This window comes from Triticum dicoccoides, chromosome 4A, assembly GCF_002162155.2.
Source record: "Triticum dicoccoides isolate Atlit2015 ecotype Zavitan chromosome 4A, WEW_v2.0, whole genome shotgun sequence".
Taxonomy (NCBI): domain Eukaryota; kingdom Viridiplantae; phylum Streptophyta; class Magnoliopsida; order Poales; family Poaceae; genus Triticum; species Triticum dicoccoides.
The window spans coordinates 402,045,293-402,060,982 of record NC_041386.1 but is presented as its reverse complement, the minus strand read 5'-3'; positions in this window follow the sequence as shown (position 1 = coordinate 402,060,982).

Below are 15,690 nucleotides of genomic sequence, written 5' to 3'. Positions count from 1 at the left end.
AAGTCTCTAGTCCAGGTTTATCGCCTATCCAGGTTCCATCCGCAGGGAGTCCGGCCGAGGTTTCCACATACGGCCCCGAACGATGTGAACAGGGTCCCGAGACGCCAAACGGGCGCCCGGCATACCCGGCCACGGTGTATCTACCGCAACATAGCCCACCCCTAAGGTCAGTGCTATGAACGGCCGCCAACACATGAGCTACAAACACCAGAAACTAATTGCAACTCCTGGATAGAGTACTAGGGTGATTAAGAAGCCGAGAGGGTCCATTGGTTTCGGGCCCATTGTATAGTAGTAGCTGATTCTTAAATCACACATACAGATCTCAGTTCTTAGGGACGGCCTCAATGAAACAACCCACCATGTACTCCTACATGGCCTCTCATCGATACCTTTACCAAATCATGTTCAACACATTCCTCAATTATTGACATAATCATTTCACTCTAGCCCATCACCCAGATGAACCAAACCTGACACAACTCTAAGCATAGCAGACATAACAAGGTAGGAAACACATACATAGCTCAATCAACTCCTACACATGCTAGTGGGTTTCATCTAGTTATTGTGCCAATGATAGGTCATGCAGAGGATAAGGGTTCAACTACCGCAGCACACAGCAGTTTGAAACGTTGTCGTCTTAGTGCAGTAAATGAGAGCAGAGGCGAGAACATGGGATTGTATCGATATGATCAATGGGGCTGCTTGCCTGATGGAGTAGTAGTAGGGTACTGCCCTTCAGTTGGATACTCGGAGATATCCTTGGAGGCAGAACCTACCACGAGAGACACCACAGAAGATAATCAACACATGGCAATATGCAACAATATGATGCATGCTATGACATGGCAAAATGATGTGTCCTGCCTAATGCAACGTGAAACAAGTTGAAATGGGTCCATTTGAATCAAAGATTCAAATGGAAGCTTAAGTTATTATGCATAATAAGTGTATTAGCTTGTTTCACCTAAACAGCAAGGTTAAATTGTTTTGTCATGCATGAAACCATTACAGTATGATAGATTGAATTTTTCTGATCATTTTTCATATATAATTTGTTGGATTTGGAGCTATGGTTGATTTTCTATGATTTTTAGAAGTTTTCAGCAATTAAAAGAATTTCTAGAATTGTTTTTATTCCAAAATTCCTTTTATTGCGTCAGCAGTGCATCATGCTAGCGTGAGTAGTCAACAGCGCCTAGTCCTGGTCAAACCTGGCCAGTGGGGCCCACTGGTCAGTGACTCTGTGGACTAACTAAGCTAGTTAGTCCTAATTAATTGGGTAGGGCCCACTAGTCAATGACTACTAACTAAACTAACCTAGTTAATTAGCACTAACCAGACTAATTAGTCGGGCGGGGCCCGCATGTCAGTGAGAGAGAGGGGGAGGTCAACCCGTGTCAACAGGGTCAACCTCGCCAGTGAGCGGTCAAAGCCTGCCGGCGAGGCCATACGCAGCGGCGCACTGTGGGATTTGCCCACAGGGCCCCATTTGGCGAGCGGAGAGCACCTACCTGGAGCTGGGACTCGCCCGCATCCAAGCACGGTGGTGGTTTGGCCGGGGAGTGGCCGGAGCATCGCCGGCGACGAGCTCGGCGGAGGCCGAGGCTCGGGTGTGCTCGTGCTCGTGGCTGCGGTGGCCTAGGCGATCCGGCGAAAGCACCTACAACATCTACGTCGCGCGGGGAGTGTGACGGGCACAAGCCCGTGACCAAATGGCCACCGGAGCATCACCAGCGACGTGGTCAGGCGGCGGCGCGTTCGGGCACAAGAGGCGTGGCGTCTACGGTGTTCTAAGGGCGAAACGAAAAGCACGGGGAGGTTCAGCAGCTCACAGGGAAGCCGCAGGGAGGGTCAGTGTGCTCGGGGAAGCTTGGGTGCGGCGGATCAACGACAACGATCGACGGCGGCCGAAGGTTGAAGACGACGGTGGCGGTGACGATGCAGGGGCTCCGGCGTCGTGCTACTCGGCTGGTCGACGTAGTCGACGACGGCGAACCGTCCGGACATGGTGAGAGGGCGCGGGGACGGCGTTGGACGCGGCTGCGGCGATCGGCGGCGATGGTGATGTCTCGGGCGACGTTGGGGAGGGCGAGAGAGGGAACCAGAGAGAGAGCGAGTGTGTCTGGGAGCTCGGGGAGAGAGAGAGGGTTCGTCCCTGGGCGACAGGTCGACGAGGGGAGCGGCTGTGCGGCGGGCAGCTACGTGGCAAGCATGATGTGCTCGCCGTTGAGCACCTGCCTGCCTGTGCTGGCGAGAGCAAGCAGCTCGCTGGCACAGCAGGTGGGCTGGGCTACTAGGTGGGCCGGCCAGGTGGGTTCAGGTAAGTGCTCTGCACTGTTTTCTGTTTCTCTTTTATTTATTTTTTGCACTGTGTTTTGAAATAGAATAAATACTATTTCATTTCCAAAAACTCTGGAAATATTCAGAGGCACATTTGAGAATATTCTCAACTGCCTAAAAATGCTTCCAAGATTATTTGAGCACTTTAAAATATTTATAATATTTAAAATGCCCAAATTCAAATACTTATGACTTGGTTCAAAAATCCAGAATGTCCCCATAAATTGTAGAACCATTTTTGGCAGAGGTTTAAACCAGAACCAAAAATGGTGGGCTTTTATGAAGGGCATTTTGGGTTCATTGAAATTCCAATTGTTGGAATTTAGCATTTTCAGGGGGTGTTGGGGTTGATTAGCCCCCATTTCAAGTTTACAAGAAAGTTGGTGATGACCCGCGTGCTCTTGTGGCAAGGTTTCCCTTGTGAGACCCGAGGGCCCAGCCTCAGGAGGAAGCGGTCCCTATAGCCAGGCGGGCTCCAGAGGTGGTTGCCCTCAACTCGCTTGCTGAGGTCCCAAAGGCTTCGGAGCCCCCGGCCTCCTCCTGCCGCGCCTGGTACTCTGGAAGAGGATTTTTCTGCGCTGACCCAACTTCGCGATGATCTTCAAGGCGCCGACCGTCGCCTGGTGTCATGACGCCTCGAGCTGATCTCGGGTGGTTGTGATCCTACGCGTCCATTAGGGCGGCATGGATCCATGCCTTAGCGGCCTCTAAGGAAGGTAAGTGATGACCCACAAGTATAGGGGATCTATCGTAGTCCTTTCGATAAGTAAAAGTGTCGAACCCAACGAGGAGCAGAAGGAAATGATAAGCGGTTTTCAGTAAGGTATTCTCTGCAAGTACTGAAATAAGTGGTAACAGATAGTTTTGTGATGAGATAATTTGTAACGAGCAACAAGTAACAAAAGTAAATAAAGTGCAGGAAGGTGGCCCAATCCTTTTTGTAGTAAAGGACAAGCCTGGACAAACTCTTATATAAGGAAAAGCGCTCCCGAGGACACATGGGAATATCGTCAAGCTAGTTTTCATCACGTTCATATGATTTGCATTCGGTACTTTGATAATTTGACATGTGGGTGGACTGGTGCTTGGGTGCTGTTCTTACTTGAACAAGCATCTCACTTATGATTAACCTCTATTGCAAGCATCCGTAACTACAACAAAAGTATTAAGGTAAGCCTAACCATAGAATGAAACATATGGATCCAAATCAGCCCCTTACGAAGCAACGCATAAACTAGGGCTTAAGCTTCTGTCACTCTAGCAACCCATCTTCTACTTATTACTTCCCAATGACTTCCTCTAGGCCCAAATAATGGTGAAGTGTTATGTAGTTGACATTCACATAACACCACTAGAGGCTAGACAACATACATCTTATCAAAATATCGAACGAATACCAAATTCACATGACTACTAATAGCAAGACTTCTCCCTTGTCCTCGGGAACAAACGTAACTACTCACAAAGCATATTCATGTTTATAATCAGAGGGGTAATAATATGCATAAAGGATCTGAACATATGATCTTCCACCAATTAAACCAACTAGCATCAACTACAAGGAGTAATTAACACTACTAGCAACCTACTAGCACCAATCTCGGACTTGGAGACAAGAATTGGATACAAGATATGAACTAGGGTTTTGAGATGAGATGGTGCTGATGAAGATGTTGATGGAGATTGCCCTCTCCCAATGATAGGAGCGTTGGTGATGACGATGGCGATGATTTCCCCCTCCGAGAGGGAAGTTTCCCCGGCAGAACAGCTCTGCCGGAGCTCTAGATTGGATCCGCCAAGGTTCCGCCTCGTGGCGGCGGAGTTTCGTCCCGAAAGGTTGATTCTTATTTTTTTCGATGAAAGACTTCATATAGGAGAAGATGGTCATCGGAGAGCCACCAGGGGGGCCACGAGGTTGGGGGGGCGCCCACCACCCTCGTGGAAAGGGTGTGGGCCCCTGGTCTTCATCTTTGGCGAGGATTTTTCATTATTTATTATAAGGTATTCCTTGGAGTTTCAGGACTTTTGGAGTTGTGCAGAATAGGTCTCTAATATTTGCTCCTTTTCCAGCCCAGAATTCCAACTGCCGGCATTCTCCCTCCTTATGTAAACCTTGTAAAAATAAGAGAGAATAGCCATAAGTATTGTGACATAATGTGAAATAACAGCCCATAATGCAATAAATATTGATATAAAAGCATGATGCAAAATGGACGTATCAACTCCACCAAGCTTAGACCTCGCTTGTCCTCAAGCGAAAGCCGATAACAATAAATATGTCCCCATGTTTAGAGGTAGAGGCGTCGATAAAAATAAAATACGGACATGAAGGCATCATGATTATTCTCATAAAAGCAACATATTTAGATATTGTCATATGATTACTTATGTTCAAGTGATGATCTATTCACAATGGAAAAGTATGAATCAGAAACCTTATTGAGAACCAACAAACTATAACCTCAGTCATTGAAGCAATTGCAATTTATCATAACATCAGAAAGTGTCTATGTCGGAGCTAAAAAGCAAGTCCACATACTCAACTATCATCTAGTCCTTCATAATTTCTAGCACTCGCGCAATACTTGTGGTTACAGAGTTTTAATCAAACACAAAGAAAGATAGGGGCTTATAGTTTCGCCCCACAACCTTTTACCTCAAGGATAATGTCAACAATAATAACTCATGCCCCCCTACATCCAATTATATATATATCAGGTTCTTTCCAACACGCTGGGCTTACCAAAGGATAAAATGAAAAAGGGAGAGGTGAAGATCACCATGACACTTGCATAAGGTAGAAGATAATAATAAAAGATAGGCCCTTCGCAGAGGGGAGCAGAGGTTGCCAAGTGCTTTTATGGTTGGATGCACAAAATCTTAATGCGAAAGAACGTCACTTTATATTGCCCCTTGTGATATGAACCTTTATTATGCAGTTCGTTGCTTTTATTACTTCCACATCACAAGATCATATAAAGCTTATTTCTCCCACACTAATCATACATATTTAGAGCTATTTTTATTGCTTTGCACTGATGACAACTTACTTGAAGGATCTTACTAAATCCATAGGTAGATATGGTGGACTCTCATGGCAAAACTGGTTTAAGGGTATTTGGAAGCACAAGTAGTATCTCTACTTGGTGCTGAGAATTTGGCTAGCATGAGGGGGAAAGGAAAGGTCAACATGTTGGATGATCCATGACAACATACTTTATCTCAGATATAAGAAAACATAACCCATTACGTTGTCTTCCTTGTCAACATCAACTCTTTATCATGTCATATTTTGATGAGTGCTCCCAATCATAAAAGATGTCAATAATAGTATATTTATATGTGAAACCTTTTTTTCTTATTACTTCCTATTAATTGCAACGATGACCAAAGCTATGTCTGCCAACTCCCAACAACTTTTAATCATCACACTCTTTCTATGTGAAGTCATTAATATCAATAAGATCAATATGAACTTTTGTTTCTTTTTATTATTTTTCTCTTTTCTTTTATTCACCCAAGATCATAGCAAGAAAATCAAGCCCTTGACTTAACACTAATCTTAATTATATAGCTCACGAACTCGATTACATAGAAGGATAATAAAGCAAAACTCACAACTAGATCATGCCATAAACTTTATTCTACTAGATCAAAATATTACTAATAGGATCGAACTAAGGAAAACGATAAAGATAGGAGTTGTTATTGTGATACGATACCGGGGCACCTCCCCCAAGCTTGGTGGTTTCCAAGGGGAGTGCCCATACCCAGGTGATTATGTCTCCTTTGTTGGTGAAGAAGGTGGAGTTGTTGTTGATGATGCAGGCTTGTCATCCATCTTCCAAGGCATAGGTTCACCATCATAGAAGGATGATCGAGTCTCCGGAATCCTCGAATATGCAGCCAAACTCATTCTTTTGAATCTATATTCATACTCCCAGTTTTGGTTTTGCAGGTCATAGATTTGGGCTTGGAGGTGCTCGATCTTCTCATGTAGCTTGAAGGTGGCCTCCTCGGTGTTCTTGGCATCCGGCTTGTAGTTGTTAGTGAACTCCGCGAGCATTGTGTGGCTAGCGTTGATTCCACACTCCACCATCCCCTGGCACTTGGAAACTTGTTGCTCCATTCCTTCGAGTCTCGTCTCCACGCTTCCGGTTCCCTTTGGTCCCTCAGCATCGCGGATGTGCGGCAACCCATCACGCATCTCAATGGTTTGAGGCTGTCGCAGCACCTCCGCGAGGTAAGGGTTGATGACCTTCTCGAAGAACTTGTCCTTGGAAGCACTTGGGGACGTCATGATAATCTAGATCTGTCAGAAAAACAGCTCAAAACAAGAACAGAGAATATTTGCGTGATACGGGAGTCAAAACCTTCGGGAGAATATATAATGAATTTTTACCGACCAAAATACGTATCGTGCAAGAAAACGGAGTCTGAAAGGCACACGAGGTGCTCACGAGGTAGGGGCGCGCCCAGGGGGGTAGGGCACGCCCTCCACCCTCGTGGGGCCCTTGTGTCCTTCCCGGACTTCTACTCAATTTTCTATTTTTCTAAATATTCCAAAACGGAGAAATATTGCCTTAAAAATTGTTTTGGAGTCGGTTTACTTACCGTACCACATACCTATTCCTTTTCGAAGTCTGAAACGTTCTGGAAGGTGTCCCTTATGTATTCCTCCGGGGTTACGGTTTCAATAATATTAGTTTCAACATTTATGGGATTACCTGATATATAATGTTTAATTCTCTGATCGTTTACCACCTTCGGATTTGTGCCTTCGAAATTGTTGATTTTTATGGCACCGGAACAATAGACCTCCTCGATAACATAGGGGCCTTCCCATTTAGAGAGAAGTTTTCCTGCAAAAAATCTTAAATGAGAGTTGTATAGCAATACATAATCACCTACATTAAACTCACGCTTTTGTATCCTTTTGTCATGCCATCTTTTAACCTTTTCTTTAAGCAACTTGGCATTTTCATGAGCTTGGGTTCTCCATTCATCAAGTGAGTTAATATCAAATAACCTCTTTTCACCGGCAAGTTTAAAATCATAGTTGAGCTCTTTAATAGCCCAATATGCCTTATGTTCTAGTTCGAGAGGTAAGTGACATGATTTTCCATATACCATTTTATACAGAGACATACCCATAGGATTTTTGTATGCAGTTCTATAGGCCCATAATGCATCATCAAGTTTCTTGGACCAATTCTTTCTAGACCTATTGACAGTCTTTTGCAAAATTAATTTGAGTTCTCTATTACTCAATTCTACTTGACCACTAGACTGTGGGTGATACGGAGATGCAATTCTATCATTGACGTCATATTTAGCAAGCATTTTACGGAAAGCACCATGAATAAAATGTGAACCACCATTAGTCATTAAATATCTAGGGACTCCAAACCTCGGAAAAATAACTTCTTTAAGCATTTTAATAGAAGTGTTATGATCAGCACTACTAGTTGGAATAGCTTCTACCCACTTAGTAACATAATCAACAGCAACTAAAATATGTGTATATCCATTAGAGGCAGGAAAAGGTCCCATATAATCAAAGCTCCAAACATCAAACGGTTCAATAACAAGTGAATAATTCATAGGCATTTCTTGACGTCTACTAATATTACCAATTCTTTGACATTCACCACAAGATAGGACAAACTTACGGGCATCCTTGAAGAGAGTAGGCCAATAAAAACCAGATTGCAATACCTTATGTGCAGTTCTATCTCCCGCATGGTGTCTGAGGGAGTCCTGGATTAGGGGGTCTACGGACAGCCGGACTATATCCTTTGGCCGGACTATTTGACTATGAAGATACAAGATTGAAGACTTTGTCTCGTATCCGGATAGGACTCTACTTGGGATGGAAGGCAGGCTAGGCAATACGGATATGTATATCTCCTCCTTTGTAACCGACCTTGTGTAACCCTAGCCCCCTCCAGTGTCTATATAAACTGGAGGGTTTTAGTCCGTAGGACAACATACAATCATACCATAGGCTAGCTTCTAGGGTTTAGCCTCTTCGATCTCGTGGTGGATCAACTCTTGTAATACTCATATCATCAAGAATAAATCAAGCAGGACGTAGGGTTTACCTCCATCAAGAGGGCCCGAACCTGGGTAAAGCATCGTGTTCCTTGCCTCCTGTTACCATCCGCCTTAGACGCACAGTTCGGGACCCCCTACCCGAGATCCGCTGGTTTTGACACCAACTTTGGTGCTTTCATTGAGAGTTCCTCTGTGTCGTCGCCGTTAGCCTTGATGGCTCCTACGATCATCGATAGCAATGCAATTCAGGGTGAGACTTTTCTCCCCGGACAGATCTTTGTGTTCGGCGGCTTCGCACTGCGGGCCAACTCGCTTGGCCATCTGGAGCAGATCGAAAGTTACGCCCCTGGCCACCAGGTCAGGTTCGAAAGCTTAAACTACACGACCGATATTCACAGAGACTTGATCTTCGATGGATTCGAGCCCCTGCCTTGTGCGCCGCATGGTCACGATGAGTACGATTTAGCTCTACCATCGGACCGTATTCAGGAGATCGCACCGGCAGCCGCTCCGAGCCTCAATTTGGAGATAGCTACGCCATCCATGGACGGGTGGATGGACCCCGTCACGGAGGCCGTATCCTCAGTGGCGATCGAGCCGAATATCGACCTTACCCTTCATGAGAGCCATGTTGCCAAACTGTCGGATCCTTCTCCGGCCATGGACTCCAAACCGCCTGCGCTCGTTCCTGTCGAATCCGATTGGGCGCTGATCATGGAGTTTACCTCCACGGATATTTTTCAGCACTCGCCCTTTGGCGACATACTGAACTCATTAAGGTCTCTCTCCTTGTCAGGAGAGTCCTGGCCGAACTACGTCTGGCAGGATTGGGATGCGGATGACGAAGAAATTTGCCGCCCACCCACCACCCACTTAGTAGCCACTGTCGATGACTTAACCGACATGCTCAACTTCGACTCCGAAGACATCGACGGTATGGAAGACGATGCAGGAGTCGAAGAGGAACCACTGCCCACAGGGCACTGGACAACCACCTCATCATACAATATATACATGGTTGACACACCCAAAGAAGGCAATGGCCATGAGACAACGGAGGATGACCCCTCCAAGAAGCAACCCAAGCGCCAGCGTCAGCGGCGCCTCTCTAAGTCCTGCCAAGGAAAAATTGGTGATACATGCACCGAAGATAATAGCACTCCGGACAGTGCCGAAGACAACAACAATCCCCTCCAGCAAGATTTAGAGCAGTAGGATGGAGGAGCCAGCCCTCCTGAGAGAGCGGCAGATGGAGGGGTGGAGGATGATAATTACATGCCTCCCTCCGAAGACGAGGCAAGCCTCGACGATGACGAATTTGTCGTGCCAGAGGATCCCGTCGAACAAGAGCGCTTCAAGCGCCGGCTTATAGCCACGGCAAATAGCCTTAAGAAAAAGCAACAACAGCTTTAAGCTGATCAAGATTTGCTAGCCGAAAGATGGACTAAAGTCCTGGCGGCCAAGGAATATAAACTCGAACGCCCCTCCAAGAGTTACCCAAAGTGCAAGTTTCTACCCCGACTGGAGGAGGAAGCACCGAAACCTACATCCCTGGCGTATGCGCGGCTGATCGGCCACCTCGTGGCCGCGACAAAGAAACATTCCAGCCAAAAGCTCAGCCCGCACCCTAACGCCATTCAAATAAAAAGGCATGGGGAAATATGCCAGACCTGCAAGACGTATTGGAGGACAAAGCAAAACATGCAAGATCGATCTACGGATCACGAGGGCGCGCCACTATGCGAGATGATAATCGTCACGCCGGACACAGTAAAAGTATGTCCGGTCGGGCCGAACACAGCGGGCAAGACTCATTTGAGCTGCGTCGCAACATAGCCCAGTACAGAGGTGCCTTACACCCCCTATGCTTCACAGACGAAGTATTGGATCAGAAAATCCCAGAGGGTTTCAAACTCGTAAATATTGAATCATACGACGGCACAACAGATCCTGCGGTATGGATCGAGGATTTCCTCCTGCACATCCACATGGCCCGCGGTGATGACCTACACGCCATCAAATACATCTCACTAAAACTCAAAGCACCAGCTCGGCACTGGCTCAACAGCTTGCCAGCAGAGTCCATTGGCTGTTGGGAAGATCTGGAAGCCGCATTCCTCGACAACTTTCAGGGCACTTATGTGCGACCACCAGATGCCAATGACTTGAGCCACATAATTTTGCAGCCAGAAGAATCGGCCAGGCAATTCTGAACACGGTTCCTAATAAAGAAAAATCAAATCGTCGACTGTCCAGATGCAGAGGCCCTAACATCTTTCAAGCACAACATCCGTGACGAGTGGCTAGCCCGGCACCTTGGTCAGGAAAAGCCGAAATCTATGGCAGCCCTCACGACACTCATGACCTGCTTTTGTGTGGGAGAAGACAGCTGGCTGGCTCGCAGTAATAACATATCAAAGAACCATGGTACTTCGGATACCAAGGACGACAATGGCAGGTCACGTCGCAACAAACATAAGCGCCGCATTAACAGCAACAATACCGAGGATACGGCAGTCAATGCCAGATTCAAAGGCTTTAAACCCGGTCAGCAGAAAAAGCCATTCAAAAGAAGCACTCCGGGCCCATCCAGTTTGGACCGTATACTTGATCGCTCGTGTCAAATACACGGCACCCCCGACAAGCCAGCCAACCACACCAATAGGGATTGTTGGGTGTTCAAGTAGGCCGACAAGTTAAATGCCGAAAATAAAGATAAGGGGTCACATAGCGATGACGAGGAGGAGCCCCGGCAGCCGAACACCGGAGGACAGAAGAGGTTCCCCCCTCAAGTGCGGACGGTGAACATGATATACACAACCCACATCCCCAAGAGGGAATGAAAGCGTGCGCCCAGGGACGTATATGTGTTGGAGCCAGTCGCCCCAAAATTCAACCCATGGTCTTCCTGTCTGATCACCTTCGACCGCAGGGACCACCCCACTAGTATCTGTCATGGCGGATTCGCCGCATTGGTCCTAGACCCAATCATTGACGGATTTCACCTCACTTGAGTCCTTATGGATGGCGGCAGCAGCCTGAACCTGCTTTATCAGGACACAGTGCGCAAAATAGGTATCGATCCCTCAAGGATCAAACCCACAAAAACGACCTTTAAAGGCGTCATACCAGGTGTAGAGGCCCATTGCACAGGCTCAGTCACACTAGAAGTGGTCTTCGGATCCCCGGATAACTTCTAAAGCGAAGAGTTAATCTTCGACATAGTCCCATTCCGTAGTAGCTACCATGAACTGCTCGGGCGAACCGCATTTGCAAGATTCAATGCGGTACCGCATTATGCATATCTCAAGCTCAAAATGCCAGGACCTCGGGGGGTCATCACAGTCAATGGAAACACAGAGCACTCTCTCCGCATGGAGGAGCACACAGCGGCCCTCGCAGCAGAAGCACAAAGCAACCTCTTAAGGCAATCCACTAGTTCGTCGATTTAAGGACCCGGACACCTTCAAGCGTGCCCGGAGTAATCGGCAACAGGACTGCCTGGCACGTTCCGAGCTCGCATAGCAATGCGGCCCCACCCCGGTCCCAGCCAAACGGCAAAATCCGTGCCACGCATACATAATTACGCATTAAAAATACCATGGGCACAGGCGGGGAGGGGGCACGACTGCGGCACGCCCCAAATCACGGCTTAAACCGCACTAGGGGCTTCCCGCTTTGTTATTTTTCTCTTTCAGGACTTTAGTCTCTGGAAACCCTGTCCGGTAGCATGATTGCCGAACACATGATGCATCAACCAAGGAGGCAGAAAGCTACGTCACACCACGGAACTCCCAGGTGGATTACGATAACGAGTGAAATATTTGCTTTAATACTATTCCTCGGCTTGCCCTTGGAAGGGACATGTCAAGCAGTCCTAATTTTTGCTTATCGCACTACTTGTATCGTTCTGCTTCAACGCACCTTTTTGAATAAACAATGCATAGCATTAAGACTATTATTGCATTCTTCCTTTTTATATATATGTTCATTCACGACATCTAGCACCCGTACACTCTGGTATGGCCAATACACTAGGGGCTTAAGCATACCCCATAATACGGCATGAGAAGTCCGAACACTTTCGACAGTGTGGCACCCCGAACTTATAGCATTATATCCATCAGCTCTGAATCATGTCTTGGGTCAATAGTTGGGTTTGACCGTCTCCCATGTTTTGGTACCTTACGATCCACTATATCGGCTAAGGTAGCACTGGGAAAACTACTACGATTGTGCCCCGGTTCTGCTGGGCTAAGCACCTCAGTAGAGAAAGCTAAAACTGACTGTCATGATAAGGCGAGAGACTGGTCGTTGTTCGAGAGGTTTCAAGTCCCTAAAGACTTATGCCGCTTAGAGCGAGGAGTCGGCCCTGTCCGGCTTAAGGTGTGTATCGCGCCCCGAATTCGGCCCTCCGAATACTAGGGGCTTCGCCAAAATTTAAAATTATAGAATTCTATGGCTAAGTGAGAGTGATAACGCATTATAGTCTGATTGCCTTGTTCGTTGTGCTGAGCACCTCCCTCGAAGGACCCAACAATGGGAACAAGAGTGCTCAGGTTTATCCCGAACACCCCAGCACTCGTGGCATGGGGGCAGAAGCCGATGACTAGCCATCTTTTAGATTAGATAAACAGCCGAACAGAAGGTAATATTTTAAATTTAGACAAGCGTTGCATAGCGCATATGAACAAGTCTTTATAATACAGGATTACACGAGCAAGTTCATTCAAATATTACATCTTTTGCACACTCGTCCGCTACGAGACGGGCACCCTTCAGGACACCCTCATAGTACATCCCGGGGTGGCGATGCTCCTTGCCCTACGGCGGCCCTTCCTTCACCAGCTTCACGGCGTCCATCTTGGCCCATTGCACCTTTACACGGGCGAAAGCCCGGCGTGCACCTTCGATGCAAACGGACCACTTGATGACTTCCAGCCATGGGCAGGCATCCACAAGCCGCCTCACCAGGCCGAAGTAGCTATTAGGAAGGGCGTCGCCAGGCCACATCCGGACTATAAAGCCCTTCATGGCCTGTTCGGCCGCCTTGTGCAGCTCGACCAGTTGCTTCAGCTGGTCTCTCAGAGGCATCGGGTGTTCGGTCCCAGTATACTGAGACCAGAATAGCTTCTCCGTTGAGCTTCCCTCCTCGGCTTGGTAAAACTGTGCGGCATCCGACACGCTGCGGGGCAAATCTGTGAATGCTCCTGGAGAGCTCCAGATTCGGGTAAGTAACAAGTAATTCACTTTCACATGCTTGCTTTGCATATAGAATGCCTTACCCGTCGCTATCTTCTTCATCGCATCAATCTCCTAGAGGGCCTTTTGGGCTTCGGCCTTGGCACTCTTTGCACTCTCAAGGGCCGTGGCAAGCTCAGACTCTCGCGTCTTCAAGTCAAGCTCCAACGCCTCGTGCTCCATCACGAGAGCGTGGAGCTCTTGCTGCACCTCGCCCACCCGTGCCTCATGCCTTTCCTACTCGGTGCGCTCCTTGGTCACTTTGTTTTCGGCCTCGGATAGCGCTTGCTTCAGGGTCGCCACCTCGGTCGTGGCCCCTGGCAAATTTACGATGATCCTGTCATTTTGCAATCGCATTCTTTATATATCCATAGACTAGGTACCACTTACCTTTGTTCTCCTCGAGATGTCTCTCGGCAAGGCCGAGCTCTTCCTTGGACCCTTCAAGGTCCTGCTTCAATGCGGCGACCTCCGCAGTCAGTACGGCAGAGGCCAGCAGCGAAGCCTGCATACGCATATAGACATACTTATATTAGACTCATGCGATATTGTTTGTTCCTCTGTTCGGCTTTTCTTTGTGAACACCGAACAGAGCATCAAGGGCTACTGTCTATGCGGTAATATTATTCCTATATTTCAAATACTTACCTCAAGGCCTGTCAGAAGGCTAGCACAGGCTTCAGTCAGTCCGCCCTTGGCGGACTGAACCTTCTGGATCACCGCACTCATAATAGTGCGGTGCTCTTCGTCGATGGAAGCGCTGCGAAGCGCTCCTAGCAGATTGTCCGGTGCCTCTGGATGGACAGAGGTCACCGGCACAGGCGTCTTGCCCCTTTTGGAAGGAGTCCGCCTGCCTGAGTCCGGAACCACTAGAGGTTCCGGCGCGATGTTCGGCTGAGGGCCAAACTCGGAGCCCTCGGGAGCCTTGCTCCCTCTGCTCCCGGAATCTGGAAGGTCGCCTTGAGGCGCTTCCAGGAGTGTCTCCCCTCGACCCGGTGCCTCTTGAGACAATACCTAGGCGTTGTCCGTAGGGCAACGGGAGGTGGCGGTCGGAAGTGGATCGCTATCCATATCCGACGAGCCCAGGGAGCCGTCCGACGATACGTCGATACGGGCTTGTGGCGGTCTACATAATCATAATTCGGCGTTAGGAGAAGCAGTGCGACAAAGGTATGCTATGAGTTACTCTGGCATCCGAATACTTACGACTTCGCTAGGGGCTTGGCCCTGAGCAGCCACTCGTCTTCGCCTTCGGTGGCGGTGGTGGAGTAGTCAGGAAGGAGAGTCCTTCCCTTCTTGGACCCGTCGCCCCCCCCCCGGTTTGGGCGGCCTTCCTTCTCTTGTCTCCCCCGACTGGAGGGGGAGCATCTTCATCTTCCTCCTCGTCTTCAGGGGAGGAGTGCGTCGTGGAGTTATCGGACGATGAGTCCGATAACACCTGGCGTCGGGAACTCTTTAGGGTTCCCTTGGCCATCTTGGTCTTCTCCGGCACCTTGTAAGGAGCCGGAGTCAGCATCTCCGTTAGGAGAGCGTCCGCAGTGTCTTTGGGCAGAGGGGCCGGACAGTTAATCTGCCCTGATGTCTCCACCCAGTCCTGTCAAAGGCATGGAGCTCAGACCCCGCACATGGTTAAGCTAGGGGAAATAAATATCCTACCAGATGTGTAGAACTCACCGAATGCTCAGTGCGCTTTGCGCTTAGCCCGCGGTCCTCGGTGAGAGAGGGAGGGACCTCGGCACCCTTGAACAGCACCCTCCAGACGTCCTTGTGCGTCGTGTCGAAGAGCTCGCTCAGAGTCTGGTGTTGGGCCGGGTCGAACTCCCACAAATTGAAATCCCGTTGTTGACACAGGAGGATTCGGCGGATGAGCATGACCTGGACTATGTTGACAAGCTTGAGCTTCTTGCCTGCCATATTCCAGATACATTTCTGGAGTCCGTCGAGCTCCACCGATGAACCCCAGGACAGGCCCTTCTCTTTCCAGGAAGTGGGACGCGTGGGGATTCCAGATCGAAACTCGGGGGCCGCCACCCAGTTGGTGTCGCG